This window comes from Cuculus canorus, chromosome 5 (genome assembly GCF_017976375.1).
Source record: "Cuculus canorus isolate bCucCan1 chromosome 5, bCucCan1.pri, whole genome shotgun sequence".
Classification (NCBI taxonomy): Eukaryota; Metazoa; Chordata; class Aves; order Cuculiformes; family Cuculidae; genus Cuculus; species Cuculus canorus.
Window position 1 is genome coordinate 47611453 of NC_071405.1, and position 16135 is coordinate 47627587.

The 16135-nt window shown below is 36.6% G+C and overlaps 1 protein-coding gene across 22 annotated transcripts in view; it reads right to left on the minus strand.

Moving 5' to 3' along the window:
• The window catches only part of LRRC4C (leucine rich repeat containing 4C), a 529117-nt gene that overhangs the window by 93568 nt on the left and 419414 nt on the right, over window positions 1–16135 (minus strand). Inside the window, exon 1 of one of the 22 annotated variants that reach the window (XM_054067044.1) lies at window positions 9752–9807. The exons of the other annotated variants lie outside the window; for them this stretch is intronic. The gene's annotated coding sequence lies outside the window, so the exon portion shown is untranslated. Of the gene's footprint in view, window positions 1–9751; window positions 9808–16135 lie in introns of those variants that run through there. 22 annotated transcript variants of the gene reach the window in all.

The window sequence follows — 16135 nt, forward strand, 5'->3', positions numbered from 1 at the left end:
TCATAGAGGATTTTGTGGTAGAAATTAGGTCTTTCCATGCCATTAGTGACAATGAAATGCAGACACCTCTTGAGGGCAAGGTACACCTTCTTACAATGGAAAATTTCTTCATTTAGACTCTTACATGCCCATTGCAGTACAAATGAAAATTGGAACAAAGTTTAAAAATTAATTACTCTGCTAAATAATTTTCAAGTTATATCCTGGATATACTGCATTAACTGTTGACTGATTCAGTCAATGAATAAATAAACACTAGGAAAAATAATCACACATATAATTTCATACCTTGAAAACACTGATGGGAAGAAGATATAAACTAGATATTTATTTCAAACTTTTTAAAAATATTGCTCATCTACTAATGAAAAAAGAATTCTGCTGTCTCTTGTTTATCACAAAAGACAATTAAGTAAATGGTCACTCCAAATAACCCATAAGCCATTGATTCTGTGTTTCATAGACTTGCCTGCTTTCTATTCCTATGGTCTCAGCTGCCTAGCAACCTCCACAGAGCTTTCTTACTTTATAGTAATTCTGGAGAGTTTAATTTATATATTTATTTATGAGAACGTCTATAAGAAGAACACAGAAACAAAGGGCTGTTTGTTCCTTCCTTCCAATACAGCATTCCAAACATCACCTCAGTGTCCCGGTGAAGGACATATTTTTTGGTTTTGCAAAGAAAACTACCCCCTTGAAATTGCCTGGGAACTAAGCAAATCCCACTTTCCATGAGACAAAAGCTGAATAGGAAGCTCTTAATGTTACAGGCACTGATATTTCTTGCTTTCTCTATTGATTTGATACTATGATAAGCTTTTTCACCCTGAAATACTAGGTGTTTATGTAAGGCTCCTGTTTTCACCCAGCCTGGTCCTTTTACTTAACATGAAGACCAGAATTCATGCTGCTGTATGGTGTCACCTGCATCACCCAAGAACTGGAGAGAAATGGAGATTAAAACTAATCTCCTGCTGTGTCTGTGCCTCAAAGCCGGGCAGTTTGGAAGTTATGGATGGGACTGCTTATTATAATAAGTAATTTGAAACTGAATATGGACTATGTCTCCCTGAACCACCCATCAGCTTTTCATGGAAAAGCCTATTTTCTCCAGGCTTTTTCTCCTTTATTATTAGTGCAAAATTGAGGATGCCACAGAAAATATTTCTACAGTACATAAAAAATACTTACGCTCTTGTCAATTCTATTGAAACAGCAATTTGCAAACACTTTATGACCTGATCAATACAGCCCTCTTCTCCAATCAGAAAGTGGTGGGGGAGAAAAGTTAAAAACAGAGATTGTCAAAGATATGCCCTGAAGAGCCTAATAGTTTCTTAGAGATGATGCAGTAAAGGCATACCAAATGTTCATAAATTTCAGTCACACGGCAATGATGTGGGGTTTGTGTCTCTTTACTTCCAACTCCTGAATTCATATGGAAAAGTTTCCATTTATTTCTGGATCAAACTGAAGCCTGAAACATAACAAACTGATGTGTCTTGTGACATAGCAATATACCTTTATCACTCCACTCCATTTCTCTCTGATTAAGTTGAGCTGTAGCTTTGTTTTGCCACTAAGGTACATGCAAGGAATCTGTGGCAGAATATGAACACAGTACCAGCAGAGATGTGTTTATATATATAAATGCAGAGTAGTTTTAAACATTAAAACAATTGTAGAATTATGGAAGAATTTTTAAACCTTGGTGTTTACATATATTTAGGTATAAATATTCATTTACCCAAATTTAATAGTATGTAATAAGTATATATTTTTTTTAAAATCTCCTTAATTTTGTAACAGGACACAAAAAATACATTGGATGGTTTATCAGTGTCCAAAGAAATAAAATACAAGCAATGTCATGAATGACAGAAAATTATTAAAAAAATAACCCGCAGGTTTTAGAGCTTCACTTTTCAGAGGTACTTATGAACAGTGAAAACATCTATGGAAAGTAAAATGTGCAATTTAAACAGGAGGATTCGTTAAACAGGAGGAAGAAAGTTACTGAGCATAAACAGAGATCTGGGATCTCTTTTTCTGTTCATGGACTCACTATAAACAATCTCTTTAATTGCTTTCTCTCTGTCATTCTTCACAACGACATAAATTGGTAGTTCCCAGTAAATTTCTCAGTTTGTAGTCATGAGAGTTACTGTAATAAGAATTCCAAGTATAATCCAAAATTAAGTAGTTGCTCGTTGAGAAGCAATTTCCCCATTTGCATAGGAATTTATCACAGAATATCATTATTAAAGCAAAAAATGAGTGTGTGGTGTTTTCCTCCCTTACAAAGAATAATTATGATTTCATATACTCTTTAATGTTAAGCCAAATTTTCTAAAAATAATCCTAATGAAGAGTACCAGAAGATTAGACTCACATCTGTTTTCTCATTTAATTTTGTGAGAAACCTGTTCTTAATAAGTTCAAGAAGACGTAAAGAGACAACAGAAGAGAAAGATTTTATTTTCATGCATTCTTATAAAAAATTGCTATAACAGATTTTCCTACAGAATGAATAAAATAGAACCAAACCAGCTGCCAAAGGAAATAATTGGGAAACAATAAAATATTAGGGAAAACGAAGTCTCTCATGATATATGGAAAACTGAGATGCAAGCAATCTCATCCTAAATTTAAAAGACTGTAATTAGATACTACATTTACATTGGAAAATCTCATCTGCCATGCACTCATGCTTACAAAAGAATATCCCAAAAAGACTGGTTTTGACCATCTTTCTCCCTTCCTCTGCTACTCAAAAGAAAAGACAGATATGCAAAATGGCTTAGTTTTTTGGATATGGACTACAACCAAATAAAATGTTAAAGAAGCTTTGGACAAATGCTGTTATGAGGAAAATAAAGTTTTAGTAGGAAAAAAATGAAAGGAACATTATTGTTAATAATGAATCAGCCAGCAGCTAATAAAAATTTGCTCTCAATTTTTAAAATATTTTCAAAAAATTTATTACGGCAATAAGAAGCACAAACGCACTGAGGTTATAATCAGGCTTTATTAATTGTTCTCAAAACAGTTATTTTTATAGATTGCAAGGGGATGAAAAAAGCTGCAGTAAAAGGGAGACTTATTAAAGAAAAAATAAGTGCTACCATGATGACATAGTAAATAAGATAGCCAAGTAAAAGAGAACAAACAGCTACACAGTTCCTGCTGTGTTTAATAAATAACACTAACAAGATAGTATTCAACTACCAAAAGAAAGGATGTTATTTTAAATACTCCATGTTACTATATCTGGCTTTGCGTTGTCATTCCAGAAGGACACTGGTTTCTTTTAGATCCTATGCCCTATCTGCCTCCTCCTATGGGAGTCTTGGATGCCCTAGGATATATGAAATAGCATTAGATACTTCTATTTATGAATCCTAATCACTTGCAAGCTGTTAGTGAAAATATATGTGAGCTCTGGGTGTTTACACGTTAGGTAACAAGTAAGGGTAAAGTTAACAAAACAGGAAAATCACAGCAAGCTGTGTCCACCCAAGACTGTCAAAAGTCACAGACAATACAAAGAGAATATGCTACTCCAGACAGTTTCTTAAAAAAAGGTATCTTTATATAAATTCTGCACTACCAGTAAATGTGAAGAATTTAAGTTAAATATCACCTCTGAATAACTGCTGACTCACTGTGTAGTAAAACTAGCTACCAGTGTTTTCTTGGTGATTTGAAAAGGCATTCTTACCAGTTGTCATTCCCTTCAATTGTTGATATATTCTGTTATTTCAGAGTTCTGTTTTATTCTATATGCTCATCAGAATAGAACATTTTTACATTGAGGAACTGAGCAAACCTCCATAAACCTTGATTACTTACTGCAAGGCCATAACTACTTTTTTTTTTTTTCTGATCTTTTAGCTTAGTGAAATCCCAAGTAAGGCTTATTCTCCTGCATAAGACCTACAATTTGTGTGTATGCTGCACTATTCCTTTTTCTTCTTTCAAGACTGCCAGATGGAAACAAAACAAAGAACCATTGCATGTCTGCTACACTAACATTTTTATTCTTATGCATTTGAGTAAAGCATATGGACATGAGGAAATTCTGCATGGCTAACTGCAAAACAAGTTGAATTAAGCTATATATACCAATTTCTAAAATCATATTCTTAGCTCTTCTATGTAATCTGCCATATTATTCATTGGAAATGGTTTTGTACATCTAATCAATAAATGAGTTAATTTGTGTTGAACCAATCTTCTAGACTATTTGTCTTATTAAGGCTAACTAATACAAAGCTGATAGTGATTCATTTCAGAGCAACAGTACAGCGTGAAAAATAAGTCTAATATCTTTTTAATGTGAGTGTCTGGTGTGTGCTTGTAAGCACAAAATGACATTAAAAATATTTCCACCTGCCCATATTCCCTCCATTCTATGATCAGTTTTATTGACTAATAATAAGGCTCCAGATGCTCATATGACAATTGGCTGTTCAATCTCTTTTTTACTACAAAACCTTTGACCTCGTTCATTCACCTATAAACACGTATTTTTGTGCTGTAGATGCAAATATTCATTCCTTTCACCCCTGCTGTGTTTGTACAACACAGTGTGATATCCACAAACAGAAAGAGATTGAAGTGAAGAAGATTTTGATAGTGTGTTAGTGAGCATTTTAATACAGTGAAATAAATAAATTAGTGACAACTTCAACATCTGCTAATTTCAATGTGACTGAACTGATATAAACATGATCTGTTTTATACTACATGCACATAGTTACACAACATTATTATAAATGGGACAATAATTCACAGAATCATAGAACAGTTTGGCTTGGAAGAGACTTCAAAAATCATCCACTTCCAATGCCTCGCCTATGGGCAGGAACTCCTTCCACTGACCAGACTGCTCAATGTCCCATCCTGCCTGGCCTTGAACACTTCCAGGGATGAGGAACCCACAACTTCTCTGGACAACCTGTTCCAGTGCCCCGCCACCCTTATAGTAAAGGACTTTTTCCTTGTATCTTATCTAAATCTACTCTCTTTTAGTTCAAAGACGTTACCCCTTGTCCTATCACTACCTGCCCTTGTAAAAAAGTGCCTCTCCAGCTTTCTGGTAGACCCCTTTTAAGTACTGGAAGGCTGCCTCCTGGAGCCTTCTCTTCTCCAGGCTGAACAATGCCAAGTCTCTCAGCCTTTCTTCATAGCAGAGCTGTTCCAGCCCTCTGATCATCTTCATGGCCCTCCTCTGGACCTGCTCCAGGACATCTATGTCCTTCCTGTGCTGGGGACTCTAGAACTGAATGCAGTACTCCAGGTGGGATCTCATTAGAACAGAGTAGAGGGGCAGAACCACCTCCACTGACCTGCTGGCCATGTTTCTTTTGATGCAGCTAAGGATATGGTTGGCTTTCTGGGCTGCAAGGTCACATGTTGGCTCATGTCCAGATTTTCATCCTTTAATAGCACAGGACCTTCTCAGCAGAGTTGCTGTCAATTTCTTCCTCCCCTAGCTTTTATTTGTGCTTGCGATTGCCTCTACCTAGGTTCAGGACCATGCATTTGGCCTTGTTGAACTTCATGAGGTTTACAAGGGTCAATTTCTTAGGCCTGTGAAGTTCCCTTTGAAGAGCATCCCTCGTCTCCAGCAAGTCAATTGCACCACTCAGCTTGATGTCATCAGCAAGCTCGCTGAGGCTGCATGCAATCCTACTGCCCATGTCACCAACAAAGACGTGAAACAGCATTGCTCACAATACTGACCCCTGAGGAACGACAGTGGTCATTGATCTCCATTTGGACACTGAGTTGTTGACTGCAATTCATTGAGTGCAACTTTATGCAAATTCCTTAGCTACTGAGATATGAAATTCATATGTCTCTGAATTAGAGACAAAGATGTTGTGCAGAATAGTGTCAAACGCTTTCACAAGTCCAGGTAGATGACATCAATTGCTCTTCAGTTCCAATATGGCTTTGCTTATCTGATGAAACTACTGTGAGGGACATCTCTTGAGTAATTCCAGTTCCACCCAAGAGAGGGAGTGATGCTCATACCACAAATGTACTTCTCACATGACACTCATATCTACATTGTCATTATGATGATACGAATTCTTGCTAATTCGCTTGAATGATTGCCACAGAGCAACACACAAAATAGTTTAGTTTTAAGACATTATAAGTATTGTCTGGCAGTCATGCATAAAGAACATTATTTTCTGGATTTGCAAATTTGTGGTGAAAGGCACATTTTAGAAAGAATTTCATGAAATATTAAGTAATATTTAGTAATATCAATCCAGATAGCAAAATGATCATATCTTTGTACTGAATAAGACCTATATCAGGTCTAATAGAACCAAAATCTCATTTTCAACCTATAGCAATGTACCATACTACCAACACATCATCATAGGTGATACAAAAAATGGTCTCTCACATGAAATTTATAGATCATATAAAGGTATAAAGAAGTTTGACTTCAAAGGGGTTTTATAAACTATTGGTTAAACCAGAGCTTGTTGCCTTTTCCTAATAAACAAACAAGTAAGAAAATAAAAGTGTGCCAAGTAAGCGCACTGATAAGAATGTCAACTGTGTGTTACTAGCTATTTGCATGTATTACATCTAAACTAATTTCTAAGTTTATATGAAAGAGGTAAACATAAGGTGGAGGCTGACAAGCATAAATTGATGCATAACTGATATTCCCTGCACCACGTTCAATAAAAACTGCTGAAGCTTGCGTTACTAGGAGGTGCAATGGACTGTTACCTGCAAAAGAACAGGGAATAATCCTGAAATTGTTCTTGAAAACTGGAAATTACCACATAAAACAATCACTATAGAGCCATTAGAGATTAAAGAGCAAAAGATTTTCATTGAGTGCTATAGTAGCAGTGTTGTCTACTGCTATACAGCAAAGCATTTAAAAATATCAATTGTTTTCCTGTCTGTAAATTGTTCATAACTTAATGACCTATTTCCTTAATAAGAATCATGCTTACAATAATTTTCCAAAACTAAATATAACTAGAAATATTGAAAAACTATACAGTGACAGATTGATTGTGTGTGATTGGTCATATAAGTCATATAGTACACTGTCGGTGGCTCAGCATGGAATGTCCAGCTTTAACAGATGGAAACAGGCCAAACAAGTCTCATAATATCCTTGGCAAAAGAAACTGGGCTTTTAGACCTGGAAAGGATATAAAAATCCTTATATTTCCTGTAAAAAGAACATTATTTAGAAATTCCCTCCAAATTAAAATAAGTTCTATTTCCTCAGAAGGGTGAAAAGGGAATAGTTACACATCTCTGCCAGAGTTGTTTGCTTTCTTCCTCTTGTATTAATTACAATGATGTGAAAAAATGATGCTCCACTCAGTGCCTCAGTTTTTCGAAACTGCCAGAATCAGATTCATGCAAAATAAGTATCCACACAAGCACAATGAAATGAGCTGATAGAGAGTGGGACAAACATAACCAAAGCCAGAGCCGATATTTTCAAAAATAGTATCTTCATTATCTGCCAAGCTTTAAGATTTCTCATTAAGATATATGGACTCAACTTATAATTTTTTTCTCTCCAGGAAAGGCAGCACCCTAAAATATAGGCATTTTCAGTTTGTAAAATTACAGTCATGTAAAATTAGCATCTAGTAGGCCTTATAAAATCCCATAGCACACTTGGACTTTGAAATACATTATCTGGTTCAGCCTCCTAGAAACCTTTGCAAGCAGAATTTTACCATCTGGAATATTAATTTATACTGCCTGTGAAAGGCAGCTGCACCTGAATTATCTATACTTCAATGACACCTTTTTGATTGCAAATGAAGAACTCCAATACCTTCAGAACGTCCTCATTTTTTAATTCCTAATTTTATTCTACACATATTTAGTCTAAATGCCTATGTAATAATCTGTGAAAATTCTGCTTCAGATAATGAAAAGATAATTAAACACACCCTATGGAATGAAGCTGGTGATTTAAAGGACCAGGAGTGCAAGCATTCTTCTTTTTCTCTAGTGGATAGAGAATTTGCAAGGAAATAGGGAAACACAGTTCAATTCCTGCTTCATCTTAATGGGCTGAACTTCAGCTCTCCCAGAAAACAAGTCTATTTGCTAGAGTTCATGAGCGTGAAAGAGTCATGTTTGATAAGCAAGTAAAACTTCTGGGGCTGAATGAAAACAGGGAGCAAATGAGTTGGAGATCTGGCTCATCAAGTCCAGCCATACCTGTCCACTACTAATCCATATCCCTGAGTAGCTCATCTACCCATCTTTTAAATACCTCTAGGGATGGTGACTCAACCACATCTAGGGGCAGCCTGTTCCAGTGCCTGATAACCCTTTCAGTGAAGAATTTTTTCTGGTTATCTAATCCAAACCTCCCTAGCATATCTTGAGGCTATTTTCTCTTGTCTCATCACCTATCACTTGGGAGGAGAGACCAACATCCACCTCACCGCAATACCCTTTCAGGCAGTTGTAGGCAATGACAAGGTCTTTCCTCAGCCTTCTTTCCTCTAGGCTAAACAGCCTCAGTTCCATCAGCCACCTCTCATAAGGCTTGTTCTCCAACCCCTTCACCAGCTTCGCTACCCTTCTCTGAGCATGGTCCAGTGCCTCAATGTTCTTCTTGTAACTAGACTTCAAAACTGAACACAGTATTCAAGATACGGCCTCATCAATGCTGAGTACAGGGGAAGGATGACTTTCCTGTTCCTGCTGGTTACACTGTTTGTGATACAGGCCAGGAGGCAGTTGGCCTTCTTGGCCACCTGTGCACATTTCTGGTTCATATTCGGGTGGCAGTTAACCTACAGCCCCAGGTCATTCTCTGCCAGGCAGCTTTACAGCCACTCTTCCCCAAGCCTGTAGCACTGCACAGGGTTGTTGTGTGCAGGACCTGCAACCTGGCCTTGTAGAACCTCACACCATTGGTCCAGATCACGCTGTAGAGCCTCCCTACCGTCAAGCAGATCACACTTCCTCCCACTTAGTGTCATCCCAAACTCATTCAGGTTACATTCAATCCCTTCATCCAGATCAACGGTAAAGATATTGAACAGAACTGGACCCAACACTGAGCCCTGGGGAACACCACTTGTGGCTGGCCTCCAACTAGATTTAACTCCACTTACTACCACTCTTTGGGCCTGGCCATCCAGCCAGTTTTTTTACCCAGCAGAGAACATGCTTGTCCATTAATTTTGTATTAATACTTTTGTAACCAGACCATATAAAAGCTACAACCCCTTCCAGACCTGAAGCTGGTCTGGAAATCTTGTCTTTACAGCCTATGTTAGACATTGTTCCCAGTAATATTTCAAAGACCCAAAAGTATCTATGGATACTAGATACAAAATATTGACTAGTATCCTAGAATACACTGCAGAAAACAACACGTTCTACTTAACAGCATACTCAAAGCATGAATACATTTTGAACAGAGTTCAAGAAAGAGATTCAAGCCCAATTAAACCTACAGCAGACAAAACCCTTGCTTTTTATTCTTAGTTGTCTAGTCGTCTTTCAGAAGGATGAAGAGAATACCTCACAGAGCTCTACCATATAGTTATTGTTTTTAATCTCCTGAACAGTCTGTTATAAAAATTACCTAAATGATTACAGGCTATAAGCTTCATCACTTTTTCAATTTCTTTCTCAACTTTGATAACATTTCCTATGAAATGCCATTTTTATTCAAGACTAGGTAAGGTAAAAAAGAAAGAAAAAATAATCACACCTTTGGTGACTAGAGTTGCAGAGGACAGTGCTGTAGAGAAACTCATGAGGAAATGTCTCCATGGAACAGCTAATTGTGCTGTAGACCTGCTTAACTCCTCTGGCAGCAACAAACACAGGATGAGGGAACAGAATTCAGAACACACGGTATAAAATAAAATCTGGATAATATTTTACTCATGTACACAGTAACATAAGGAAATCCACAATAGCTGTACTGAAGGCCTGAGTGAAAGAATAAGAATAAAAGAATGCATCTAGGAACAAACAGTTATGGAACTTTTCAAACAGTTCAAATCACTAATTCAAATCACAATCCACATGCAGCAAAAATTCAACAAGGTACCAAAGTATTTAAGAGGCAATGTGATTCTTAGTATAAAAACATCTCTATAAGTGTGAAACTTAAAACAAAAAAAGCCCATGCATTGTCCCCTTTCTTCAAATGTTCTTCAGAAACAAAATTTATTCCTTGGCTGAGATACAATATAACAAGGCCAAGTTTCACATTGGGAAACAGACTTTTATGTCCAAGCGATTAAAAAACCCTAAAACCCACAAACCTAAAAAATTATGCTGCTATCAGACTTCACCAATGGAAGTTCAGAGAAAATAATTTATGATATAACTTTGTCTAAGATCGGTATTAGTGGTTAAAATAAGTGTTAAATTCTCCCAGCAAGAATTTCAGACCTCTTCTTCTCAGATAATTCTCCACATTTTCCTTGATAAATTTTAGCCAACCCATAGTCCAGAACTCTCAATTGGTGAGTTACAGCAACTGAGCTCCAGACATAATCATGTGGAGACAGTGGTTTGAACAATACCCAATTGAGGCTATTGAGGGAGCTGGAGGAAGTGTTCGCCAAACCCTTTTCCACGACCTATCAGCAGTCCTGGCTGACTGAGAAAGTTCTGCTTGACTGGAGGTTGACAGATGTTACACCTATTTACAAGAAGGGCCGTAGGGAGGATCTGGGAACGACAGGCCTCTCAGCCTGACCTCGGTGCCAGGGAAGATCATGGAGCAGATCGTCTTGAGTGCTATTACACAGCACGCTCAGGGCAACAAGGTCTTGACAAAATAACCTGATCTCCTTCTGTGACAAGGAGGTGCAAAACAGAATATTTTATAAACACCGTCAAGGAACTGATAAGGGACAAGTGACTGGGAAGGGATGACTGTAGTTCTCTGCATCAGTGTCACAGACAAGAACCTTCTTGTCCATTTCTAATGCTGTAAGCTACTCAATCACTCCATCTATAATGACATATAGGGGAATATATTTTAGGACTAAACAATATTTATTTTTTTACATAAGCTGTACTCCACATACTTCCAAAACACAAAGCACTGATAGCATCCTCCTCCTAAATATATGTCATAAAATAGTTACTAAGGAACTACCGAATGAATTTATGTATTTATTATTCTACTGATTCCTGACTGCTCACTTCTTTCAAAGCCTTAGGGCTGTTGATATCTAGAAAATTTATTTTACTGTAGTTGAAAAGAGTTCTCTGGTCTTGTAAAAGGAGGATGCATGTTCTATTATACTTTGTATCCACCTTTGATTCCAGATGATCACAGGTAGCATCACAATGACAAATGTAACCTTCCTGAGTAGTCACAAATATACTAAAAAATACAGCATGCCTGGATTACCATGACTGACTTTTCCTATGTGTGAATGACATTTTTGGAAATGAAATAATTATGGAGCTAGTCCACCGGCTTATTGCTTTGTTGTAGCACACATACAGGTAGTGGTTCCTAGTCCCATCCTAAGAAATACACGTAACACAGAACTGCATCCATGGCAGGGTTATTTAAACAAATGAAAATGTCTTCTTAAGAGCTGGTTTCTTCCTGTGCTTATTCGCGTCAGAGAGAAATAGAGCTAATGTTACGGTCTTATGAGCGCTTTATGCATTCTGACAAACCAAACGAGATTTGTCAGGAGAGGCTCTAGGCAGCATGGAACTGCTGCAATTTTACATCTCATTGATTACCACAATGGGAACTGAAAACAGTTCTCTGCTTTTCACATGATATCAAAAATACTGTTGCAGACCTCAGAAAAAAAGGTAGGTCTTCCAGTAGAGAGAAGACCTGACCTTTATGCAGGCTAATAATAAAGCAATAAGGTGACATGCAGTAAAGCATGCCATTCTTTGAGTAGTTCTGCAATGGTTTACATGGAACAAAAGGCCAGTTCGATTCCCTGGGGCTTTGGGGATATGCTTATTTTGTGGTAAGTGCACCCTGCATACTGCTGGCATTACACAGAGTATGTGGGAATGTACATCACAACAAAAAATGTTAAAAGAACAATGACCTAACAAAGCTGGTAAGAAAATTAAGATTTATTATTACTGTTACACTGTCTCAGTCATTGACTGGTTTGATGTTCTTGAGAAATTTTCCATCAAATGTGCAGGGGACTAATTATTTTTATTATTATTATACAAAACCCTCAAATCTTTCCTCTGCCCTCATCTTCAGGGACTGTTTTTTGCTGCATCCAGCAGTTCCCATCCACAGAATGTTACCATTTTATAACGGATGGAGTCACATTCTAAGCACAGCAAGACAACCCCAAAACCACACAGAAAAATATACAGTGACAGCAGTAGAAGTCTGTTCTACTCAGAGATTGCAAGTGACATATGTAGTACCATGTGCTAAGCAAGCTGTGATAGTCTCCAATCCTTTGAGATGCCTAGCAACCCTCAGCACCATTCAGTGGGAAGAGAAGATTTTCAGTACTATACAGAATTAAATTCCTAATAAAAGTGTTTACTCAGGATCAATCCTAGCAGCCCTTATGTTCCCTAAAATCAGGTAGACAAAAGCATACTCAGCACAAAGAAAGTGCAAATCTCTAGCTACTTACTGCAATAAAAGTATCAAATCATATCTGATTTAAAAAGGAAATATCTGTATTAAAAATTACATCAGTTTTATAGAAGTTCCAATAGACTTGTCACCAACCTGAAAAACAGAAGATCAATATTCTAAATTTCATCATGTCTTTCTAACACATTATTTTAATTATATTAAATCTATATATGAATACCTATACCAATTCTATAGCTGTACATCCAATTCAGATACGTTTTCAACAGATATACCATATAAGCAACTATTAGTATAACAGGCAAACATTATAGATGAAGTTTTGAACAATACAAAAATTGAAAACCAAGTTTCAGCAAGTTAATGACATCTGTGTTACTCCCACCAGGAATAGCCGGTCTCAGGAAATTGGATGCAAAAATTAAACACAAGAACTCCCAGTGATTCCCATTAGAACATATTGGGATCTATGTATCAGGTAAAACTGGGTCTGCATGACAAAGAAATATGCCAGCCAAAAAAAAAAAAGAAGTAAAACTCAAATAACATTCAAATAGTACCAAGCAGCAAATAAGAACAAAGATATTGGATATATGAGGGTAACTGGCAGTTTGAACAGTAGCAGAATAAAGAAATCTAAGAAAAGAAGATCCCTCTCCCACCCCAAAGGCAGCTTTTGAGAATTTACAAGTGTTTATTCTCTGCCTGAAAATGGTATGATAAAAGCAACAGTCCTCTTAGAATTGCAGAAGGTAATCTTATCCATCGTCTTAAGGACAAAGAAATGCAAGAACAAATTTAGGTAAAAAGTATCCTTCTGGATTTCTTGATCCTGTGATATAAAGCAAGATAGAGACAAAGCAAGTAAGTCCCAAAGAAATACGGTAATTGGTGATAGGCCAAGCCTCCTGATTCTAGTTACAAAGCAATTTCTTAAAGTTAAGAACAAAAGTAATCTGCTAGCAAAAACTGGCAAAAGCATTTACTTTTGCTGTATTAACAAGAACCTTATTTACAATACAGTGTGGTGTGCACAATGACATCTGTGCCAACCATTCTCACCTACTGATTATTGGTCTGCTGGAAAGGCATTAATTCAAACTGTAACACTAATGGAATAATTAGCATCCTTGGTTTATTTAGATACATACATTATGTTAGTAACCCATCACCTACTGCTTCATGTGGTAATGCTGCTTTATAGAACATAGCCCATTATAAATGTATTGCAACACTGAACATACAAAACATGTTTTTCTACTATCTTCTTTATTTTTGTACATACGTTTTGTACAGCAAGGTAAGGTTGTGAGATACAGAATATTTAAAAAACAAAGGAAAAAAGTACTTTTAAAATTTCAATTAATTATGACAGTTTCTAACACCAATAATGAGTTTTAATTGGCCATTCTTCACTGTTACTGGTTAAATATACTTACAGTTTCAGCTGCTCCAGATGGTCATCAACTGACATGAAATACCTGACCTGATGATAATAGTCATTGTGAGTTCCATGAAAAAATCAGTGAAATTTGGGTCATAGTACTTTCATGAATATAGTGCTTACACATTGCATAGGAGTATCACAAAATCATGGAATGGTTGAGTTGGAAGGGACCTCTGGAAGTCTGTTTCAAATCCCCCACTCGAGTCCCCAGCAGCCCTGCACTGAGGCATGGGGTTGTTCCTCCCCAGGTGCACGGCTTTACCGTTCTCTGTGTTGAATCCATGAGGTTCCTGTCAACTCGTTTCTCTAGCCCTTCAAGGTCCCTCTGGATGGCAGCACAACACTTTGAATATGCATGCATAACATATTCTTGGGTCACTTGTCTATTACATTGATAAATTTGATTCTTCTCTTAGTTGTCTGTGAAATAAAAAATATTAACATTTTGTCCTTCTTTTGCAACGTACTGAATAGATAATATCTGCATTACACCATTTTTTTGGCAAAGACTGAATTTGTTGTTTCCTTCTGGAAAGTAACTATCACATTACAGATACTGCCATAAGAAAAAACACTGCAGCTTAAGCTAATTAGCCTCACAATGACTACTCTTCATCTGAACGCATAAAATCCTCATCATATTAAAAATGTGATATAATAAATGAACTACCTGTAATCTTACCCTGGTGCTGTGCTGTGCTGCAAGTCTACAGTCCGAAGGGCTGAATTATAGCCAAAAGTTTTGTCTGTTTGTTTGTTTTAGTTGGTTGGTTGGGATTTTTAAAAAAATTAATTAATTAAGGCACTTTAGTTAAGTTCTGATTTTGGGTACCCCGTGATGGAAATCCTATGGCCTGAACTTCAGGGTTTCTGAACTCCCAGTGAGTGAAAAGTTATGTATCATCAGCATTCGTAAATTCAGACTTTACAGGAATTTAAACTTGGTTACTTATATAGGAACACATGCAACACAGACCATTAAAGAAAGTAGGTCAATTCACTCCTTCAAAAAATGATGGTAGATTTTTAACCAATTTCAAGAAGTTTCACGATCATAATTAGAGAATACCTATAAAGTATTTCATAAATGGAATTCTACAGAATTGCTAAGTTTTATTATGCTGTTACCCACATTATTTTGTATTTAAATTAATCAAAATTACATTGAACAGGCAAGAAACTTTAAATAACTTTAAAACGTCTAGCTTGAAAATAAATATGCATTCCTAAACCAGATATACCGAATCTCATTTATGCTGTATTAATGATAGTCACACTGAGAAGTACCTGTATAGAAATACGTTGTAAAGCTAATTGAAAAAACTAAAGCTTATCTCAAATTCAGCATTTTTTTTTTTTTGCTTGAGAAGGAGACCAAATAACTGTCCCTTGCCCTCGCTTTTCTCCTCTGACAAGACATTATTGTCTCTGAGGAGGAGATACTGTCAGCCACCACAGTCTTGGTCATGTATGTTTGTTGCACTTGAAGGAATATTGGATTAAAAGCAATATTGGATGACCATAAAATTTTAGCAATATACTTTAGACTAGCCTAGTCCATCATCTTCACCATATAGCATACAGGAGTCTCATGCAATCATTGGTGCAAAACCACCCTAAGTCTAGCAATCTTGTAACCAAAATATTAAAGAGAAACAGTATATCCAGAGATGGAAGAGTGATAAGAAAAACTTATTTTAGGAGATCAGTCAAACATGGTTAAATAAAAAGACAAGATTTTATTAATATCTGAAGATTATGGATCATTTCAAGGAGAATGAAACTTCAAGAAAACAGCAATATAATACCATGAACATAATAAGCTGAACAGTAGCAAAACATTTCATGAGACCGAAATCTATCAGAAACATAATTCTGTAAGGCGAGAACATTTGGTACTAGAGTAGACAAAGCATGAGACAGCAAGACACTATTGTATACTGAGCACACAGTAGGCTAAATCACCTATATGTCACCTTTTTGTCTTTGAGATTACTTCTAGTCAATCATTCTGGAGCAGCACTACATTCTTACATCTCTTTTGTCTTCTTTCTCTGTTCCGCTTCCTTTTTTAAAAG